The sequence below is a fragment of the Gouania willdenowi genome, chromosome 14 (assembly GCF_900634775.1).
Source record: "Gouania willdenowi chromosome 14, fGouWil2.1, whole genome shotgun sequence".
Taxonomy (NCBI): Eukaryota; Metazoa; Chordata; class Actinopteri; order Blenniiformes; family Gobiesocidae; genus Gouania; species Gouania willdenowi.
In genome coordinates this window covers 16,152,992-16,176,995 of record NC_041057.1, presented here as the reverse complement: position 1 = coordinate 16,176,995, position 24,004 = coordinate 16,152,992, and positions in this window count along the sequence as shown.

Here is a 24,004-nt window from a genome sequence, read left to right as displayed (position 1 = left end):
AATATTCAAATTTTTAAAAAAACACTTTTTTTTTTTTTTCAAATTCATGTTTTTATTCATTTTATTCAATTGTAGAATACTGTCAGTTTTTCTCATAACTACTGTTACTGACTATTGTTCTCTGTTTGAGTGACATCACTTGATCAAGCCTTTTCTAACATTCCACACTACAAAATAAGTAATTGTTTTTTTTTTTGTTTTGTTTTTTTTTTTAAAGTAAACAAAAGCATGTATGATTCATGCTGATATCGGATCAATGTCAGTATCGGCCGATATGCATGGCTGCAATATCGGAAATGAAAAAGTTGTATCGGAAATATATATAATATAATTTACTATATAATAAATATAGTAAATTTTGACAAACCTTTTATTTTAGGCAGTACCAACATTCTATCTATACGCAGCGCCCCTATTTGGCCAATTTAGGTCATGTGATAGATCAGCCATTGGCCAGTTTAGGTCACATGACTAAAGACTAAACCTTACCCTTACCCTAAAAATTGTTGTGATATTGGGTTATAACCTAACCCTAAAACGCTACGTACGTGTACTTTGGTGACCGTACCAATAGCACCGGGGGTTGTTTGTACGACAACCGTACAAATAGACACTTTCTTTATTTTATACAGATGTCTTTGTGAAAGATAAATGAAAGGTATTGTGGACAACGTTGTTTTGGCTTCAACTTCCAGGTGGATCATCTTAACTATTGGTCCTCCTAATTGTCAATCATTCTGACGATATGTTAATGTAAAAACCGTCGTACGTGCTCGTGTCCGGTGCACATCGGGTCCTTTGAAAATGGATTTTCACTTACAGGTAGCTAGTCTGACATAGTGGGAAAAGTGCAAATAAGCTTGTATGAGCGATGCCAACTCCAACTTGTGAACAGAGCCGTGCACGTGGAAAGCTGGGCTAGCACAACGAGTGTTGCACATGTGCATGTGCATTTTTTTCATTCGTAAACTTTGGGGAAATCATCCTTTATACCTTTAAGTTCCAGTTGTGCAAGATTTGGTCTCCTCCTTTTTATGTTTATACACGAGATGTTTACTGTATGCAAAGGAACCGTGGCAGGATTTATCAACAAAAATAAATGTGGGCTGAAATTAACTAATAATGTAACATTTATTAATCACGTAGTGGAGTTCTGCTTTGCATTTTTACCCTTTTTCCCTGAGGGTTAGCAATGGGCTGTCAATTGCAGGCGCCTGGGGAGCAGTTGGACTTTAGTAACTAGTATATTGTAACTTTTACTTTGACTACTATTTAATTGAGCTACTTTTTACTTGTACTTGAGTATTTTACATATGATTTCAATCAAGTAACGGTACTTCTACTTGAGTAGGATACTCTTTACACTTTTGCTTTTCTGAGCACACGCCATGTAAGACAGACATTGTTCATCACCCCATGGACATTTAAATGTATTTGGCATACATTGCAAATGATAAGCTCTCTTCTCAAAGTAAAAGCTCTCATTTCAAATTAAAAGCCCAATTGGTTAAAGTTTTTATTTATTGTTACAACTTTTTGTTCAGGGGTCACATACAGAATTTGGCCGTAGAAATCGTGAGTTGTCTAAAGAGAAAACAGTGTCCGTAAATAAAAATGTTCAGTAGTTTGAACACTTTCACATGGAATTTCCAAACTGGAATGTTTTTCTGTTCATACTTTAAAGAATAAAAAGTGGTCAATCCCCACCCCCGCCCTTATTTTTTTTTTTTAAATTGGGTAACCTTTAATGAAAAGGGTAAAAATTGCGACAATTCTTCTTCAAAACTCAATAATAACAAACTGTGCAATCAAATATTTAACAAAAAAATGATTAAAAAAATAAAGTTGTTTGAGTGCAGAGTAAAAAAAGATTTCTCATGCTCAATGCCAGACTGTTTTGTGTAACCTATATTGAAAAAAGTTTTAAAAAAAACAAATAAAATAAAAGAACATAAAATGTGCAATTATATATTTTAGAAGAGTAATACTGAAATTCTTTGAGTGCATATGAAAAAAACATTTTTTCTGGCTGGACAGATTTGCCTGCAGTCCTTGAGTATAACACGCACACATCACCTCACACATACAGCAGTAAAGATGTTATGTAGCAAACATGCCCCAATATCTGTGACTGAATGCTTTTTACCTTCTTAGATATTATCAATCAATTTCCAAAGTAAAGTAATTTTTGTAAATGAATGAATGGTTTATGATGGTTTTCCTGATTGTGTCTCTAGCACCAGCTGGACGTTGTGTGCACCTTGATCTATAATGGGTTTGACAGCTCTGGGTTTAAATCCCACAGGAATGTCAAACATATGCATAGCAGGTCACACGCTTTATTACTGTATGATCTGGGTTATGCATTGTAATCATGGTGACAGTGAAACAGGATATTATCCACCTTATTACTGTAGCCACCATGCCAATAATCTCCTTTTGTTAAGCAATCAAGGTTTTATGTGCACATGCCTCCACAGCTCAAACATGATAACGCCATCATTAAAGGGTACCTGTAGTAAATTTTAATTACAAGCTCAATCCCCAGATCGTGTATAATATTTGATCAGAGGTTTGTTCAGATAACTTTGTTTAAAAGTACTTGTAGAGCAGCCAGGAGGAGGAAAAATCAGCTAGTCTGTGACAGTTATGCTAAACTGTGACTCTTATAGTAGTGGCGTCATGACGTAGCATTAGCTGGGCCGAGTACTTCTCTTAGTAGATTTTCTTCCAAATAGTGCCGCTGACAGCCTGCTGTGGCTGCGCCGATGTGCAGCTAGAGCTCACGAACAGCTTCAGACACATCAGAAGTAGCTCAGACACTCATCCTTGTGTTGTCCATAGTAATAATAAAAAAAAAAACACTGTTAAAGTGAATAAATAAGGAAATTAGGTATGAGCCACGTTAAACACTTTAATAGGAAGCAACAACTTCACATCACGCTCAACCAAAAATGGCTGCCAACCATGGATTGTATTTTAAGGAGTTAAATTGTGCAGAAAAAGTACTTAAAATGTGTGTTTTTTGGTCTTTAAATACATCTGCACACATTTTTGGTAATACTTAAAACACATTTCATGTTATCTACATTTAAATTACAGGTCCCCCTTAATGTGACTGCTTTATTACAACTGACCTTTCACAGCCAACCTTCAGGCTTACACAGCTCTAATATTTCACTAAAATCATGTTTCCAATGACTAATCGGACTAAAAACAGCATTATACCTCCCTTTAGTCTGATTTTATTTTTTAAATAAGCTCAATTAAATCCATTATAGTGTTTGCACGATATGAATCTATTTGGGTCAATATTCAATTGGATTTCTTATGGTTCTCTGTTCTATTTTGAAGGGAATAAAGATATTCATGCAGCAGTGGAAGCAGCAAACAAGGACAATATATTTTAATCCTTTGGTAAATACATAAGCATATTTTTTTTTTTAGGGACAAATATGATCAGATAAGGATTTGGAAATATTTATATAATTTTCATCATATTTGTTTTTCTTTTTTAGATTGTTCATTTTAAATATATTTATAAAATATAAGATTATAAGTAATAGTTTTTGTGCTATATTTTATTTGTTGTTTAGCTATCATTAAATCAGGTGAAAAAGTGCTTGTTCAAAGATAGCCTTAATGTTACTGTATTTTTGTTTATAGTGGGTATTAGTTGTTTTTATCATTATAGTTTTTCTTAACTTTTGCTTCCCTGTTGTAATGTTATTTATTATCTCAGGTATAAACAACTGCAAATATTAATGTATTTGTATTGTGTTGCGGCTTGAAATTTGAGTGTGAAACCATGAGAATCTCTGACTTTATTCCACGTACACATACAAATGGTGTTAAAAGTCATGGCAAATAAACATATTTTAAAGGTGATATCCAACCTGGACCATATTTTTGTGGGTCTCAAAGCCAAACCAGTTGAGAACCACCGCTCCGTAACATCATTAGGAAAACGTGAAGATAAGTTCTTACTGTGTTTGATTGTGAAGGTTAGAAATAAACGTGTTTTTGCAAGGATACAATGTTTTTTCAAAGTCCAATTTCTCCTTTACCTGGTAAACACATCAACATTTTTGCACAATAAGAGTAATTCTGATGTGACAACATATTATGTGAACAGTGATTGGCTAAAATTTCCAAAGTGGTTATTGCCACAGATAAGGAATTCATGGCTTCAACATAAATGACTCCAAAGACATTTCTGATGCAAATTAGTAACAAAGTTGAATATTTTAGCTTTAGACCGATTATTTTAAGTGTTTTTATGTGATGGCTTGTGCATTACTTTAACAAAACATCAGTAAAAGCAAAGACCTTGAGCTGAAACTTTCCACACATTAGGAGGTTTTACAACTGATGTCTGCTCTCACACAACAATCGCCACTTTTTACAACTCATAAATCTAAATATCAGGGCTGATAAAATATGTGTAGTTTTGTAAAGAAAATTCACAAACTTAATCTCTTTTGATCACTAAATCTAACCCTGACGTTTCTCATATATTTGAATTCTAGCCGTGACGCTGCCTTTAAGTGGTTCTATACACATTTAGAGCAGATTAGGGAGAGCATTGTTGTGTGTATAACTTTATTGCTCGTGTGTTTTGTTTTCCTGTCTCGGATGAAAGTTAGTAGATTCAGAGATGCCCTATCGTTTTTATTTATAAGCAGCTGAAGCTTTTAAGAGTCTCTTAGCACAAAGGTGGAGGCTTTGTATCACAAATCACTTTGTTTATGTTGGTTTTATTTTAATAAACACACTCACAATTGTATGAATATTAATGATGCGCATTCATGCCCAAGGACTGTGGTCAGCTGCTGAGCCTATAATGCATTGTCTCACCCTGTAGATAATGAGATTACACCCAATATAATCACCAGTGATGGTGTGCATAAACCAATTAGGCTAGAAAAGGTCCTTCTCGGGCTCACTGGGTTCTTTAAATAAAGACCTTTGCGAGGTGGCACAAGAAGGAAAAAAGTTCACAATACCAATACCACCACAGTCGAGCAGCTGGGAGGGATGATGAGTAGTGTCCCCTCTTTGCCTCGGGTTCATGTCAACACTCCACCAACTGAAGCTGATAAAACTATCGGGTCGGAGTATACTGGGGTCAGTCAGTGTCTGCAGCAGATCAATCCACATCTTTTATCAGTCGGGATACTGGCGGCATCTTTGGGGTAGCTGTCTTAGAAGAAACTGACATCTGAAAAATGTTCAAGTGCCTGAAAGACCACGCTGTGTTATAATTCACAAATTGATCTAGATAGATAGATAGATAGATAGATAGATAGATAGATAGATAGATAGATAGATAGATAGTTAGATTTACAGACTGACTTTTTTACCACTGAAATGAGAACTTTCTCCAGAACTTTCTCTTCACTGACCAATGGAACCACTGCCGTAAATATGGCCCTGTGTAGTTTTATCAGGGCCGCTAAGAACTCTTATTGATGGACTGTACTTGTTAAACAGCCCGGGGCTTTGTGGGGGCGGGATTTACAGAGCCGATATCTGATTGGATGAAGCGACCAGCAGCAAGCGAGGGTCAGTCTTGACCATGCATTGTCATTTCATGCATTCATTGTCTTTAGTCCACTTAAGTTTTGGAACTTGATGCTTGTGCTACCAGGCGTGTGCGTTGAACAGACGAAGGGAGAAACTTAAAGCTGATATCTGGAGTTTCTGAGAAATGTTTATGTATGATTCTTTTGAAATGCGAAAAAATACCTAACTAGTCTTTTACTATGGTCTACTGCCGGTGGTCATTCATATACATCAATGTATATAAGTCCCTTCTTCATTCTATAGACCCTTATACAAATGGAAACGATCACCGAGTGCGCCCAGCCCTGTTTTTGAGACTGTCAATCAAAGTGAATGCAGAACTGTGCACGGAAACAAGGCCGCGCGTCACAACAGCAAACAGGTAGATATGATTTTGGCTCTTACCTGACCCATAGACCTATATCAATGCGACCCAATGCAACCTTGTTATGTTCCGCGATGCGCGTGCAGAAAAATAGAGGCGTGACTTCTGGTAGATTGGCAGAGGCAGTGGGAGGAAGTGGGGTGGTTTAGGGTGGGGCATCGAGATGTTTCTCAGAAACTCTGGATAGCAGCTTCAAAGAGTAACTAAACCCCAGGGTTGTGGTTGATGGACATCTAGACTGGAAATGAAAAACTGCCTTGATTATGGGCGGGGCTCCTGGAGCAGTTAAGAGTAAAAACATGTCACTATTACCCCTAACCCTCCACTATATACCCACTGAAGCAAAAACATGCAAGAATCACTCAATCCAATCTACTCGTCAAAGATTAGTGTTTGTTGTTTGTTTCTTGGTTATTGGCATATTGCAACCAGCTTGAATACGTGCATATCATCACCTACTGTACTGGACTGTGTAAATCGTGGTGCCATCTACTTCAGGTTACTAAAAAAAAAAAGCTAAGAACTAATGGTGGTAAGACAAAAGCCGTCTTCAAACTGTCATCGGCCTCCATTTTGGCCAATAGTAAAATGTAATTGTAATAGTCGGGTTTCCACCCATAGAGGGCAGTCATGTTAAGTTGAGGTTCCGTTTATTCAGACAAGGTTTTTCAGGAAATTTTCATCTCCTGAAATGTTTCGACTGTAAACTGCCAGTCTTCATTAAAGGAGTTCTGCTGATCACATTCGATGGCTCCTTTGAGTTTCACTTGACTTCCATGTAATAGTTCCAGCAGGATTCATTTTGTCATCTCTTTTTAACAGCATGTTAAGTTGAGGTTTTGTTTATTCAGATAAGGTTTTTTAGGAAAGTCTTCGTCAGATTAGTTATGCTGATTGCCTTTGATGGTTCCTTTGAAGTCCTTCAATGTGAGGGCAGTCACCCTTACCAGAAAGTTTGCCAAATTAAAGTACTTGGATACAAATCTCGAGAGCTGGACGAGAATTATTCAACAACAATACTTCATACTCAAATAGATTGGTTTTCAACAGAAAAAAAAGTGGTTTGGGGTTTAGTTACTCTTTAAGAAGCTGTAGGACTGCAAGGACTGCGTATAAGTCAAAGACCAGAAAAAATAAGGTTGTCTCATCAGGTATGTCCCACATGTTCACGGCAACAATGACGACCCTAAAAGTGCCAAGAATTGTTAGCTGGCGAGCGGCTTTGATTAGAATCTCTGACTCTAACACTGCAGCGTAAAGAGTTGCCCTGGTTGAAAACCTCCAACATCGTAAGATCTGAGTCTCCTGATGAACTAATGTCGACTAATCCGCTTCTTATGCACAGCAGTAATGTTGATGGAGACCCCCAGGAAGCCTTATTGTATTCCTCTCCTTCTGCACTCGGTGGTTATAGAGCCATCCACAGACAGTCACTGTTATAAAAGTGTTTGACTCACGCCATTAAATGCCAAAAGTGAAGAAAAGAGCCTCACAGCTGTATGTGGCCTCACCAATGAGGTGTTCAAAGAGTGAGATTCAAGCTTTAGTCCTGCACGAACCGATTTGAATGTTTCCATATCAGAAGATTAAAGCTTTACCTCAAAGTGCATTAACTGGAGCAGGTTGTAGATGATGCATTGCCTCACAGTTTAAGGCAGTTTCAGAGTGGAGAACATGCTTTTGATTAGGCCTTTCAGAGAAACCTAATTTCCTTTCAAATACGTGCAGCTCTGGGATTTTTTAGATTCATCCCGGCACGGATCACAGAGTACTTCATTACCTTTGAGCTGTGTGCTGTGCAGGCTTACCCAGGGATAAAGAAAAAGGCACTCCCTTAATCTGGCAATAATCCACCGTTTTACTGAGGGGAAAGAAGATGAGGGCAAAATTATTAAAAGGCAGATCATCTCTGCACTTTAAAATGATACCAAGAGTTACCCAAAGATGGGCCGTCTGTGAGAAGTGAGGTTTGAAATGGTGCTGTTAATGGAAGGTCTGTGGGGAAAAGGCATTGGGATGCACGTGACTTCACATCATTTGTGGAATAATTATGATTCTTTAAAGATGTACATACCAAAAGCCAAATGACTAATTCACCTCTCTCTGGTAACGCAATTAGCTTAAAACTGCTTCCTGTTGGCTTTCGTATGCTAACACGCATTGCGTTGTTTTATTTGATCTTATTTTGGAAACGCGGGGCAATGTAAAGGTTGAATTCTAATTTTAAAAAAAAGGGTCTGTTTGGAAACAGCTGTGGGAAAATGTAAAAAAAAAATTAGCAGTGGCAGGAAAGAGCAAAAGGATTCTGTTGTAATTTTGTGCCTTTTTAGGACTCATATTGATGCAATTTGGGCCGCATGTGGCCCGCGGGTCACCAGTTGCTCATGTCTGATTTATTTTATACTGGCTTGTCCTGCTCAGTGACGCAATTGGCTGCAGCTTATCTCAGCTTACACAGTGAACATAGGTCGAGAATAGAACTGGATATATTTCACTATGGTCAATGCACACTTTATATTTGACTTTTCTATCTTTTCTACCTTGTACATATTTATATTTATCTTGATTACTTTTTAAATTATAATTTATTTATTTATTCAGTTTATTTTCAACATGGTTACATTCACTTTCACACAACTTTTTTTTTTTTGTACATGCTGGAAAAAGAGACGAGAGAAGCAAATTGCTTATCTAAGTCCCATCCCCTGTTTTGAACACAGAAAATTTACATCAAAGCTTGTCTCTCTGGTCAAACATACAGTACTTAGGTTGTTCTGAACACAATATCATTTCATTTTTTTTTTTTTTTTTGTCCTTTTTTGAGTAGGATTTATTCTCATCTGTAATAATTATTGTTACGTTACTTTTCTCTTTATTTGTTTTTTTTTGTGTTTGTTTTTGTTTTTTTGTGGCATGTGGTGAGCAAAATTGAAATTGTTCATGTTTCTTTACTGTGCACATGATAATAAACACTTTGAATCTTGAATTTTGAGAATATTTGAAAGAGTTTTTGAAAATTCAACTTTAACACTTAATTTTGAGACTCCTTGCAAACTGAATATTTATGATTTTGGTCTGTGGCTAGAATGAGCACCCAGGGTTTTATTGTGGTATTTTTTTTTTTTACAATATTAAAAGATCAACATTAAAGCAGTTTCTTCCTCACATCATGGCACTTTAATGCATATAAAGACAACGTATTTACTTCACTGTATGATTGATTTAAACATGTGAGCAGTCGAGAAAGCCAAAGCAGGATAATAGTTTTGTAATGAAGGAAAATATTTTAGGTTCAGATGTACAACGAAGAAACTGCCCCCATTGTCTGTATCCTGTGTGTGTGTGTGTGTGTGTGTAAGGGTTGGGGGGATGTCGGCCCCACACACTGGACCTTTGTGAAACCCCACCCTTGCTGCTTGGCTGAATGGACTCTTTTTAGACTTGTGTAAACCTGGAGGCGTCTCCGGCGCCAAGGCCACGCCCAGATGACCCCTGACCCTCACCTTTGACCCGTGCTAGATTTGGTCGGAGCTACTTTTTGGTGACCATGTGCTCACGTGCAGCTCAATATCACCCTGTATGAACTTACATGTTTGGGCTCAACACGTTAGATGTTCAGTGTTCAGGAGGTGGATGGACATTATTCTGCACACAAAGGACATCTGTGATGGTTGGAAAGCAATTATAGTGTTTGTTTAAAGCTTTTTTCCCCGTTCAAACATGTTCGAGTAGATACATAAGCACGGCGGAGAAATAATGCAGGATTTCACACAATAAGCACAAGCTTTGTTTTTCAGTTTCATTCAACCAAAAGCCTCCCTGACCGCTCAGTGACCAAGGCCTTTCTGTGTTTACCAAGATACATTTTTTTTCCCCCTCCACTTCCTGACACACACAGAATGACCAAACAGGCTGCAGGTTAATGGGTGAAATGGCTGTTGACCTAGGTGTTTTATTTACCAAGTGCCTGTTTACTCCTCCATTCTAAGCCTTCGGCTGCGCCCTCACAGGACAAACTGCAACGCTTAAGAGAATCCTCTGGATCAATACCACTCTGTTCCTGAATGGCAAAAGAATGGCAGCCTCACAAACTGGGCTTGTTTGGTCAGTTTCAGGTGAAGAGTATCTTGATCTCAGGTCTGTGCAATCATTTCCAAACTGAGAATTGGTCGAGCTACAGGCTGTGTTGGAAAGCTCACTCTTAAGATAACAGGAAACCTTTAGAAAACAACTAATTCCAAGGCTGCTTTTCCTTTCAGGTAGCGGTAAAAATGGTCAAATTGATAGTTTAACTGGAAATCATCTTTCATTTCTTCACATTCATGCACAGGAGAGTTCCTCTACTGCTGCACAGAGGGAGTGTTTCACACAGCCTTCAGCAGCATTTCAGCAGTTTCAGTGTCCTCTATATCAGGGGTTCTCAACTGGTCTCACCCTGGGACCCACATTTTGCCACGGTCATTAAATCGCGACCCACTTTTTGTTTTGTAGAATTCAACAAAGCAAATTTTGTTTTTCAAAAAAGGTGTCGAAAACACCCATATATAATCGTTTTTTTTTTTTAAATATAAAAACAGACAGCATGCCTGTCAAAAGAGAAAAGTTTCTTTCAAAATATAAGACAAGTCTAATAGGAGAAATGTTAAGTATTTATTTATTTTTGACCAACTGTCCGTGACCCACCCAGTACATGTCCGTGACCCACTTTTGGGTCCCGACCCACCATTTGAGAATCGCTGCTCTATATCAGGTTAAAGAACGTCTTTTCAACATGAACACAACTTTAAAAGGAGGAAAGAGTGAAGAAATCTGAGAAGACAGCAGCCCTAGAAAAAGTCCCATAACACCAACATAGGCTGTCTCCTTTTTAAAACACACATTTTTTTTTAAACTGGGCAACAGTTTAAATCTCATAACGTGAGGTCATGTTTGTTGCCGAAATGTCCTGCAGAGAAAATGCAAGTGAGATGGCAAAGGAAACACAAAGGAAACACGTCATCAAACACTTTGCAGCATTGTCACAATGTGATATTGTAGAAGATGAAATTTGATAAAACAAAATAAGGTAAAATGAAATGTATGTTATGTTAACAATAGCAAGAAGTAGAAGAAGAAACTTAATAGTGAGAGTGTTACTTATTGTGAAATTAAATCATGGTTGCCAGAGGTGAAGTTAACGGATTACAAGTCCTCATGTTACTGTAATTGAGTTGCTTTTATGGGTACTTGTACTTTTTTGATTACATTTCTAAATCAGTCCTTTTACGTGTACTCAATATGTTTTAAAAGAAGTAAAGTGATTTGTTACATCTCTACACCCAACTGTTACTGAGTAAATTATTATTTTTCTGTTTTGAAATAATCAACGGACATTGTGAAACTACAAAATATGCATCACATCATAACCGACCAACCAGATAAAGCGTAACAGCATTGAAATCATTGGTGTTATTTTATTTAAAAAATAATTTCATTTTGATACAGAGGCCATTGTGGAAAAATAAATCACTTTCCAATGTTCTCTTCCTTTTTAAGTTTATACATGAGATGTTTACTGTATGCAAGGGAACCGTGGCGAGATTTATGACCAAAAATAAACGTGAGGGTTAAAGTAACTAGTAACTTTTACTTTGAGTACTATTTAAGTCAGTTACTTTTTACTTGTACTTGAGTATTTCATGTATGACGTACTTTTACTTGCATTTTAGTACAATTTCAATCAAGTAACAGTACTTCTACTTGAGTAGAAGATATCAGTACTCTTTAAACCCACCACAAAATGTATTCCTACCTTTATTATTTATACTGGGCAATATAAGTAAGGATTAGTAGGCAGTCTGTGATAAAAAAAAAAAAAGGAGATCTTGATACAATGTCATGAATTGACCACTAGGAGGCGTTTGACTTTGATGGAGTTTGAATGTAGAGTTTTAGTCCCATCCATCACCCTGCAAGAGAAGCTAATTCTAAGGTCGATTTCTTGAGTTTCTGACCACGAGGCAGCGGCAGGACAAGGACTGACTGGTACGAGAATCGAGCCAAATCCTACAAATTGAATCTCATTGTAGATCTAATTAAGTCTCATCGTGCACGTCTGCAGAATCCCTCGTGACAAAACTCTCCTCTGTGTTGCATTATGATGGGCCACTCACTATATTAGAGAGTTGAGCTGTAAAGATGTGAAATACTACGACGCCACACGCAGCCTGCAGCGCTAATTCAAACTCTTCTTGGATGGCTGAACTCGTCCCCTTCTAACAGAGGGTGAGGAAGATTCTGACAAATACCCATAAATATATCAAGAATACCCTCTAAACATCATAATTCAAAGTAATAGGTGGCTTTATCCTTGAAACGACCCTCGGGTCAAATCCTGTATCTAAATATGAAATGATGTCATGTTTTGGTCGCATTTTTCTGCTGTTAATTAGATTCTCATCCTATTGATCTTTTCAGGCTTTTATATTTACCATATCAGATGTGAGCAACTGCTGGTCCAGGGGCCACATGGGGCACTTGGGCTGACTTTGTGCGGCCCCCAAACAAATCCCTAAAAAAATTGTAATTTGTGCAGTTGGAAAGCATATCACACAATATCCTAAATACCAATTCAAAACCACAGAAAATGATTGTATAAACACACGAAACAGAAAAATACACAAAATGACAAGAAAAATACACGAAATGATGACAAAAATACACAGAAAATACACAGTGACTCAAAAATACCGAACAAAAAATACAAAAAGACTCCAAAAACACACAGAAAAACAGAAAAAAAGAAAAGAAAAAACAGACAAAACAAGAGCTAACAGAGAGCGCAAACCACAACCAAGAGCCAAATGTCTTCTTTAGCTATTGTATCAGTGATCCTGATCATGGTCTCATGAACTATTTACAATTTAAAGCCATGGATGGAATTCATATCCTCATTAATAAAGATACATTAGGTCCAATGTATTGGCAGCCCCCAAGATTGGTCATTTATCAACCAGGATCAAAATTTTGGAAATGTTGCCAATAATGAAAGATTTTTTTCACGTGTCAAACTGATCCAGAATCCAGTATATTGATCCCCTCCAAAGTGAAATTAAATCTTCCACTATGTAATATTTGCCTTTGATTGAAATTCTATCAAAATCCGTGAAGTGTTTTTCAACATGATAGGAACAAAAGCACACAAAATATTTACAGAAATACACACCAGACAATGACAATAAAACACACAAAACCACAAAAAATACACAAAACAATTGAAAAACATACAATTGTACATCTGAACCCACCACTCCCCCCCCCCGCCACACACACACACACACACACACACGCACGCAAAATCAAATTACAGAAAAAGACAAAACAACAGTACCCCATAAATAGCTACACACATTGGTGTGACAATCAGATCCACTTCTTTACCCCCTCCCCATGTAATATGTTACACATATCATCACTAAATCCTTGTTTGCATGTCTATTTGTACATGTAATGAGGTGTAAGTTTAATATACCTTTGTTAGGTGATGTTTGTTATCATTTGTCAATCATGCTGTAGTGAAGTGCGGTGTTTGGTTGCGTCTCCTCTGGCTGAGACTGAGACAGGTCACACACACAGACAGAGATTTTGGCACAAACACACACAGACAAACTCTAAACCCCACATGGACTTTGGTGAGGGTAATTTTCTCATCAATAATTAACACATTTGAACCCATTTACACTCTCCCTCGACGTCAGCTGAGCTGCTTAGTGGAAGAAAGCAAAACACAAGCGTGGAGATGTGAGAGCTCTCGGGAAGTCCTCGTGCACTGCACAGTGAGAGTGGATGATGCTGATGAATCATTTTCTCAAGCGTCAATGTTGGTCATCCGTCCGTCCATCCATCCATCCATCCATCCATCCATCCATCATCCATTCTGGTGTCTATCCAAGCTGTAACTTTCCTAATATCAAAAACAATCTCTTCTGTTCTTTTTAAACTACTCTGTTGAACTGACTTCTATATCAAAATCTGTCCAAATATGTCTACAGATTGGAGGAGGAACTCTCTCTCAAAAAAAAAAACAACTTGTCAGCTGAAAGGCTCTAAATAGACATTTTGACATAGAATGAACAGTTGCAGTAAAGTGATTGATGGGGCCAAATGTTTGGTGCAGTTTATTTGCGTGTATATTATATTTTCCAATAGACCTTGTGTTTATTTGACATGCAACACAGACAATTGAAAATTTCTGCTTTTACTATCTAAAATATTGGTCTTTATTTGTTGTTCCCTAAGATTTTATGACTACATGTTTGCATAGTTTTGCAAGGATTGTACGTGAAATGCAACATTATTGAATTATTTATTTATGTAATACGTGCAATATACTGATGCAACCTCTGTGTTATATTCATCCTGAAATATCCACTGTATATACACACTACAGCTTCTCTGCAACTTATGTACATACCTTTTTCAATCTTGTATTTTAGACTGTGCCAATTTCATTTCATTTCATCGTGTCATATTCTGTTTTTATTACAACAAAGTTTTGACATATTTGTTATTATTTTTCTGCACCTTACCTTTCATTGTACTTGTTGCAATGACAGTAAAGCGCATCTGAATCTATTTGTCAACCCACGACTTTATTAAAACCCCAATTAATGGTTTAGCTCAAATTTGTCAGTTATATAATATTTACTTTTTGACAATCATACAAAGATAACAATAAGAAGAAGAACAGACCGCTGAATATGGAACTGGTTAATGAAATTTATAGAGGTCACTGTTGCCAGATACAGCTAGAGATTTCCAAACCTGCCAAAAAAAAACAAACAAACAAACATGTAAAATAAAAAAATACTAAAAGATATGAAAAGATAAAATGAATTAAATAAAAAAAATACATTAAAAACTGGTAATAAAGGAATATTTTAAATAAAATAATGAAAAGGAATAAAAATAAACACAGAGCAGATATAATTATTATTATCTGCTGTGTTTATTTTTTTATTGGGGAAATAAAGCAGTGGGTTGAAAGAAAAAAATCATATTCATAAAACCTTCTTTTAAAACATTTTAATTATCTACCTGTAATTTACACTCTTTATTGTTTTGTTAATGTTGCAATTGCAGGTGCTTTCTACTGCACACCCCCTCCATTCTAAATTAATATAATGACTGTTTTCTCACCATTGCTTTGTTGCAAAATAAAAAAAAGCAGCTAATCACTCGATATGGCAACGCTTTTTGCACTTCTGAGGTAAATGCCAAGCTGAATCCACAAATGAGCCCCTATAGGACAAATAATCTATTTTGATATATTCTGTAAAGAAAGATAAATACTTCATTAATCCCATTAGAAAAATTGAGAAAGTGTATTACATGAGTATCAGGACTCTTCTGATCATCCTAATGGAGATTTGGTCATCTCTGATTCGTAAAAACCATCTAACGACAGCGGACAGAGGAGCCGCAGCTCTCCATTGTGGCTTTTTATGGGCGGAGCTTACATAGAGGCAACAATGGCTGAAGGACTCCTTCACCCACTGCGTGATTTGACATTGGGCGTCTACCACAGATACCAAGACGAGCTTATAGGTAAAAGGTGAAGTGGCTGTAAAGGAGAAAATCAGAGTCAAGAAAGGTGAGTAAAGGTGGAAGAACAAAACAGGACTCCTGAAAAAGGCACCAACACAGTCACTCAGTCACACACAATTCACTTCCATCCCAGTGTCGCTGTGCGTATTTGTTTTTCCACCTGTGTTCAATCGCCCTGGGATTGATTTCTTCCAGCACTGCTTAATAGCCTCTTTTTTTTCCCCAAGGAGATTGCACGGACATCTCTGAAGGGCCAAAAAAAAAAAAGCCCAGAGATGGACTAGTTTAGTGCCGAGTCCGTGTGCTTATATTAATCGCACATCACTGTAATGAGTAAGAGGACGACTCCATGGTGAAATGGAGGGTAAAGAAATAAATGTGGGAAGACAGAAAGAGAAGAGACACGACAGCCTGAGAGGAGAACAGATACTAAGAAAGAGGAACTATTAGGATTGGATTCAATGCTGTCTGAAGAACTAGACTTTATTCAGTCTCAACTTTAATGGCATTTGGTTTGATTTTAAAGACTATGTGCTTGTCTGCCATAGTGACTTATACCAATATAGGCAGCATGAGTTATGGTACGAAGACAACACAAGAAAACACAAGCTCTGGTAGTTCTACCTCCTCTAGACACAGACTGTGGGGATAAGTCTACCATTGAATGGGATTCTGTTCTTGATGGGAACCAGCAACCCAATTCCAACCAAGCAGGATAAGCAGGTACAGAAGAAAAGATAAGTCACATGTAAACAGGAAATAGTAGCCCTTTAAAATGTTTAAAAAGGAAAGTATACTTTTTTAATTCAATCAAATCTTGATCTATATCTTCTAAATGTAAATGAAAGAAGAGTGTACACCAGAGCTCTGTTACTGTCGGCCCCTGAAGCATCCTGTAATATCTGATACAAAAGCAAATACCTCCTCCCTTCCATAGGTGTCAATATACCGACATTCTTGCAGCGCCCCTGTTTGGCCAGTTTAGGTCACGTGACCAAGACTAAACCTAAAAATTGTTGCTATATTAGGTTATAACCTAACCATAACCCTAACCCTAATATTAAACATAACCCTAACTCTAAAACGCTACGTACGTATACTTCGGTAATTGTACCAATAGCACCGGGCGTTGTCCGTACGGCAACCGTACAAATAAACACTTTATTTGATTTCTGCGACCCACCATGTAGCCCATTCAACAGAAGAGAAAATATTGTCAGTGTAGTGCTTTGGTGCCATAAATGCTAAAGATTGATTCCGAAAATAGGCAGATTGATAGCAAACGGTTTTTTGGGTTTTTTCTTTCCTATTGTGAATTTTATATTTTGATAAGCGCATTGAGATGACTTTGTTGTAAATTGTCATATACAAATGATATGTTTTCCGAGTTGTGATAAGAGCAGCTTTGTAAACGGTACAATGTAAGATGGCAATTCAAGACATCACAAGCTAACTTTGGCTACGTTCACACTGCAGGTATTATTACACGATTCAGATTTCTTTGGACAAATCTGATTTATTTTGTGTGTGCTCGTTCATATTACACATCAAATGCATCTTCTGTTAGTTTGGAGTATGAATGGAATGGGACTCTGAAGTGAGCCGCATGCACAAATGAGGTCCTTCAAGCGCGCACAGGCACACACTGTGTTTACGGAAGTAAATATGGAGGCTTTATTGTTTCGGCGTGTGTGGCACTGTATTATATATAATCAGTGACGTGCAGGCAGGGTAGGCAGGGTAGGCAGAGCCTACCCAAGGGTGAATTGGTATTTTTGATTATTTGTTTTAATCGTAATAGAATTATAATTTATCACATATGAAAGTATCATAGGTTGAGTTGAAAAAATCAGTTTTGTGTATTTCAGACTTTCATATAGGTCACATATGGGCAAAAAAAAAGATTGGGTTGCATTTTCCTGCAGTCTGAACGTAGCATTGGACACCCTTTTCCACCCTTGGCCACTTTTGAGAGCCCAAAGTGCTTTTTAGTGAAAGAGGAGAATAAAGATGTCCTTTAATTACACAAAACAAATGTGACTATAAGCAAGATAAACATCCCGCAGGAGGAGACCTGTGAGAAGGTAAATGCTGTGAGGAAATGTTTTGATTAATTTAATCCACAAATGGTGACTCAGCAGAAAAGGTCCATTCTCCTCATTGACTTTCCTCCTGAATAAGTCTCTAACAAAAACTGCATCCATCTGTGAGTAAAGCTGTGACAGTTCAGACCTCACAAATGCACTAAATAGCCCCCAAATTGTCAAATGATGAAAAACACAACAACAATCTTTTTGTTTTTGTTTTGTCAGGGTTAGTAGATTACCTGCTATATGTATTTGTGTATGAGTAAAAATTTGGGAAATTTAAATCTTGCAATGTTTATATATCAGTATGTATTTAACTCATCTCTTTGAATATGAACATTATTCATCCATTCATTTTCTGACCCGCTCGCTCCTTTTTTCAGGGTCGCGGGGGTCTCCTTGTGCCTATCTCCAGCTCTCATTGGGCATTAGGCAGGGGTACACCCTGGACAGGGTGCCAGTTCAGCGCAGGGCAACACACACATTCACTCCTTTGGGCAAGACTCCAATCAACCAAACAATCATGTTTTTAATTTACCCGGGGGAAACCAACGAGAGCACGGGGAAAACATGCAAACTCCACCTAGGACCTTCTTTCCGTGAGGTGTACGTGCTAACCACTAGTCCAACGTTCACACCCCAACCTGGACATTAAGTTGAATTAAAGTAAAGTTTAATGAAAAGTCTCTTTGTTTGTGATGGTGTCAGTTTTTTCTCCTAAGCTACAGTGATGTACTTTGGCTCTTTGAAACCGGCAAAAAAAAAAATAGGAAAAAAAAAGCAACTCTCCTTAGAGAATAGTGTCACAGTCGTGAAGTGTATGAAGAGTTAGCAGACTTCCTTCTAACCATCTATAAGTCAGACACAGCTCATGCCGTATATCAGCAGGTGAACACTTTCACCAACACTGACAAAACAGATGACACAGACATGACACACCTGACATCTTTTGTTACACTCCCAGAACACCAGCGACTGAAGCTGCAGAAGGAGGCTCATCTGATGTCATGCCATGTTGGAAGCAGCGCAGTGTTTCCAAATCCAAGCAGTGCACTTCTCTGTTTTTTTCTTCCCAAACTAAACTCAATGCGACTGATGTATCGACGGCAGGAACATGAAGCAGCGTCGGCTGTGAATGCATGCGAAGATCAGAGGAAATTAACTGTGACTCCTTCAGCAAGAACATTGCAGGAATTCCTGAGTGACAGAGAAGCTGGTAAATTATTGTTGTTCCTCACCTACAGACTCTAAGAAAGCTTTTGTACATCTGTGAGGAAAGCATGGCGACAGTCCCGGCTCACTTTCAGATAGAGAGATGAAAAGGCTGTAGGTGAGGGAGGTGTTTGGAGGCTTGTTCTGTAGAGTTTGGAGAAGATTCTCATAGGTTTGGCCCCATGAGACGTGGCTCGAGCTGCTAAGGGTTTAGCGGCTGGACGCTGCAACCTGAGGATACTATTGTGGGACAGCAATCTGCCTTTGTGTTGTCATCATGATAGAGAAACAAACTAATCACCGAACTGTATTAACATGTCTTTCATGTCATTTTTTTAAGCAAGAGAACCATAACTTTGTTTGCACTTTTTGGACACACATAATTAAAATGTTTTAACACAGATGAACAGATAAAGTGGCCATAGAAATAGGTAAATAAATGGCTTAAAATGTCAAATCGGCCTAAAACATAAAAAAAGCCTTTCAAATAGGCTGGGAAACAGTGTTTTTGAGTGACGTTTACATTGTAACACAGGGATGAGTAGTTTACTGTTTCTTTACAGCAAAACAGGCTTAAGATTTCATCTTCGCATGTTTTTTTTTTTCTTCATTCATTTATTAATCTTCTCAGCAGCTTATTCCTTTTCGGGACCTGCTTGTCTCCACCGTAAAAACTCTATTTGTTGACATTTTAATTGTGGAATGTCAAGTTCTGTAGACGGATGCAAAAAAGGTGTTTTACTCTTTTGAATTCACTGTTACTTTAATTTCTTGAATTTGCTCCTAAAGTGACTTCCCTACACATTTCTGGTGTTTCCACGGACTAAAAGTTCCAGCAAAAAAGTGAAAAATGTTTATTTGGGGGGAATGTCTCATGGAGTGAGATGATATCACGGTGAATACCAAGCACAAACTGGAATAAAAATGGTTTTAAGTGAATCACTGTCACTGTGGTGAAGAAACACAAGAAATCACGGTAAGAATGAAGTAAAAAACCCTTCTTTGCTTTTGTTTACGAGGACTCCACATCCCACAATGCAACGCGTGAAAATGTCAATAAACTAAGTGTTTAGAGTGGAGATGAAAAAAATCTCTGAAGTAGAGTTGTTCCTGCAAATATTCTTCAATTTATTGATCTATGGAGCTCACTTGAGACCAAACTAGGGTTAGGGTTAGGGTTGACATTTCATTGTTTAGTATAGCAGCATAATTCAATGTTATTTGACTGTTAAGTTTGGCTTCACAAGTTATTGTAGCGAGTCAGACAAACAAATCATATCTGTTTTCTACAGTTTGTAAGTTTATCATATTAACCCTTAGATCAGAGATGGACAGCTTTTATCACAGTGGGAGCCACAAAACTGTGGTGTGTACTCCGAGGATCATATTATCCACATTTATCTCGGCATTTAGAATAAAGACCAATCTGTGCATTCATACAGCAAGGAACACAGTGTGTTTTTGTTGTTTTGTAAGTTGTTGGAGTGATTTTTGTCTTTTAGTTGTTGTTTCTTGTGGTGGACATAAATGGACATAAAAACGCACAACACAACACAAAATAAAGAACCCCACAACGCAAGAAGAAACACCCTGAGAACTCACAACACAACACAAAATGACAAATGCCACAAGGCAACACAAAATGAACGCGCACACAAATGCAAACCCCACTACACAACATGAAAGCTCACAACGCAACACGAAAGCAGTTCGGTAAAAATCCACAAAGAAGAATGACGGAAAGGATCAGGCCCGTGAACGTCACTCTTCTTCATGGATTTTTCATGTACCAACGTTAACGTCACTCTTCTTCATAGATTTTTTTTAATGTACCAATGTTAACGTCACTCTTCTTCATGGGTTTTTTCATGTACCAATGTTAACCTCACTCTTCTTCATGGGTTTTTTCATGTACCAATGTTAACCTCACTCTTCTTCATGGGTTTTTTCATGTACCAATGTTAACCTCACTCTTCTTCATGGGTTTTTTCATGTACCAACGTTAACGTCACTCTTCTTCATGGGTTTTTTTATGGATCGATGTTATCGTCACTCTTCTTCATGGGTTTTTTCATGTACCAATGTTAACCTCACTCTTCTTCATGGGTTTTTTCATGTACCAATGTTAACCTCACTCTTCTTCATGGGTTTTTTCATGTACCAATGTTAACGTCACTCTTCTTCATGGGTTTTTTCATGTACCAATGTTAACCTCACTCTTCTTCATGGGTTTTTTCATGTACCAATGTTAACCTCACTCTTCTTCATGGGTTTTTTCATGTACCAATGTTAACCTCACTCTTCTTCATGGGTTTTTTTTTGGATCAATGTTATCGTCACTCTTCTTTGTGGATGTTTTTTCTGCTGTCGTGTTGTGTTGTGAGCTTTCGTGTTGTGTTGTGGGGTTTGTATTTGTGTGCGCTTTCTTTTTGTTTTGCGTTGTGGCGTTTGTCATTCTATGTTGTGTTGTGAGCTTTTACAACCACCTTAGTTTTGGACTCTTTTATTTTGTCTAATTCTCAGTCATTTTGTGCATGTTTGTTCTGTGTGTTTCTGGAGCCATTTTGTGTATTCTTTTTAGGGCCTGCACAAAATGATTTGCCAGTTGCCCACCCCTGGCTTTAATTATGACAATGTTTCTTATCTGCAGTTTGATGTGAAGCTCTTCCTTCCACTGCTTTAAATGGAGGCACAGCAGCTCCTGTGCCTATGATGCCGAACCACTGGAGCGATGGCAAACAACCCGGTAATCACCTTACAGTGTTCCTGGAAAAAAGAAGGCCTGCTCACCACAGGGAGGCTTCTCGCCGCTAATCCTGCAGCACATCTCGCTCTCTTCTGTTCCTTCTTCCTCAGTGATTCACAGATCCTCTAACCCAGTTTAGCTTGAAACCACTCCAGCCTCAAACTTCTATCAGGCACAAACAATCCTATTTGGTTTCGAGTGCAGCGATGTTTCAGGCTGTAACGTCATATGAGGACATCCTAATGTTTGAGTTGTAAAGCAAGGTAAAAAGGCACCATTTCAAATATTCCTTTTCAAATAGAAAAGGCATAAATCAATCCTCTGTGTGGAATATAACTTACGTTAATCACAATTATCAATTTAGGAATTGAATCATGTTTAGAATTGGTTGCGCAATCTGGCAATACTACTAACACAACCCATCCGAATAGGCTTACGCTTAACAACAAAACTTTGTAATAAAATAAATTTGTGTCAGAAATGTCTTTGGAGTTATTTATATCAGCTTTTTGTCATACATTTACAATGAGCATCTCGCAGAGGGGCAACATTATTCCCTCCATCATTTCTCACACTTCAAACATACAGGGTCCATGCAAAAACATGCATTTCAATATTTGCACCAAATGTAAAGGATAAGATATGAATATTAAAGCCGTATAGATTACAACATACATGCATTTAACATCCATTTAACAGCTGAACACATTCGCCTCACTAGATTCACCCGTGTGTGATTACTCTCACCTGTGCCTCTGCTCTTCTCCCCACTATTAAACCGAAGCTGTTTTCGAAATCGCACACTAACGTACTACACACTCAATTGCTGTCTACAATATACTGTTAGTATGATTCGGATGATGACAGTTCCCACTGAAGTATTTTTCCAAGTTTCCCTACATTAATTTCAAACCTACAACGACAAAACGCGGGAGCACACTGAGGGTAAATATCTCTGTTAATTTGCAACCTTTGAAATGACCACGTAGAATATCAACATGTGATCATTTAATCTATAAAACTTGCAGAAACACATTTCATGCCGACATTTCTGAGATTTTTGGAGACCCGCCATTACGGTTAACTTCAAAACAAGAGCACTATTTACAAAAAGCGTTAAAAAACTAATGGAAGACAAGAAGAGATGCTTTTGTTCTGAAACAGGGATGTTTGCCTTTTAGGTTAAAGCCTGTTCCGCTCGCAATGCAACATGGGGCGATTGAGTGTGACTAGTGTACCTTGCTCTGTCCCCATCGGTCAGCGCATGTGTGAATGTGTCTAACAGTGTAAGGAACTTATTCATCATGTATTTGTCAAGTGCATTATAAGTGCAGTCCATCTATTGCTGAGCACGGAAGCAATTGGAGACTTCACAGTGGGTGATATCAAGCAGAGATCACTTTAATGTAACAGCCTTACATCTCCGCTCTGCCTCAAGGCTATGTTTACCACAGGAAAGAAAATCCATCTCTAACCTGGAGGTAGCAAGTGCACTTGACCCCACACACCATGAGCTGACGTGCACACGAATGCAGAGATGACGAGGAAAGATGGAGGTCAGAGTGGTTAAGTAGCTTCATTGTTAGCCTGACAATCCATCAACTGCATAACAGCTTTAGTTCCTAACGTTTAATTTAAAAAAACATTCCTCATACACACCAAGGATGCCATTTGCACGATCTAAAGCACAGATTTACACTGCGCTCTCCCTTCAGCGCCTGCATGCACAAATTAGCTTGTAATTTTGCTTCCTGCGCTGTTGCAGGCCTGTCTCTGAAAAGAAGGCGTGGTCACAACAATGTCTAGTGGGAAGATTTACTGCACTCAAAGCATTGTAAGCTATTAGAAAAACCGACTTTGCTCCTGGGAAGAAGCTCTTCTATATGCAGACAGTTTGACACATATCACACACACAATGCCAGTTTTCACCTGTATAAACAGGTTTTCAGTACTGCATTTTTTCCAGATAGAGGACTGGTGGCAGCTCACGACGCAATAATTCTTGGTAAGTGTCGGCCAGCGGTTTTCCAAGTATCGATCTATTCATGAAATGATTTTGTTACGCAAAGTAGAAGTGTCCCGATCCGATATTGATATCGGATATCAGTCCGATATCAGCCAGAAAACGAATATCGGATTTTATTGGACTGCATCTAAAATCATCGATATAAGCTCTCCAATAAAATTTTCAGCTCCAGCACTTCGATCCATAGGTGACTGTGGTTCACACTCCAACAAAGTAACTACTGTTGCTGACTATTGTTCTCTGTTTGAGTAACATCACATGATCAAGCTTTTTCTAGCATTCCACACTACAAAATAAGAAATAAAAGTATGCATGATTCCTACTGATATCATACCGGATCAATATCGGTATCGGCCGATACGCAAGGCTGCAATATCGGTATCATATCGAAAGTGAAA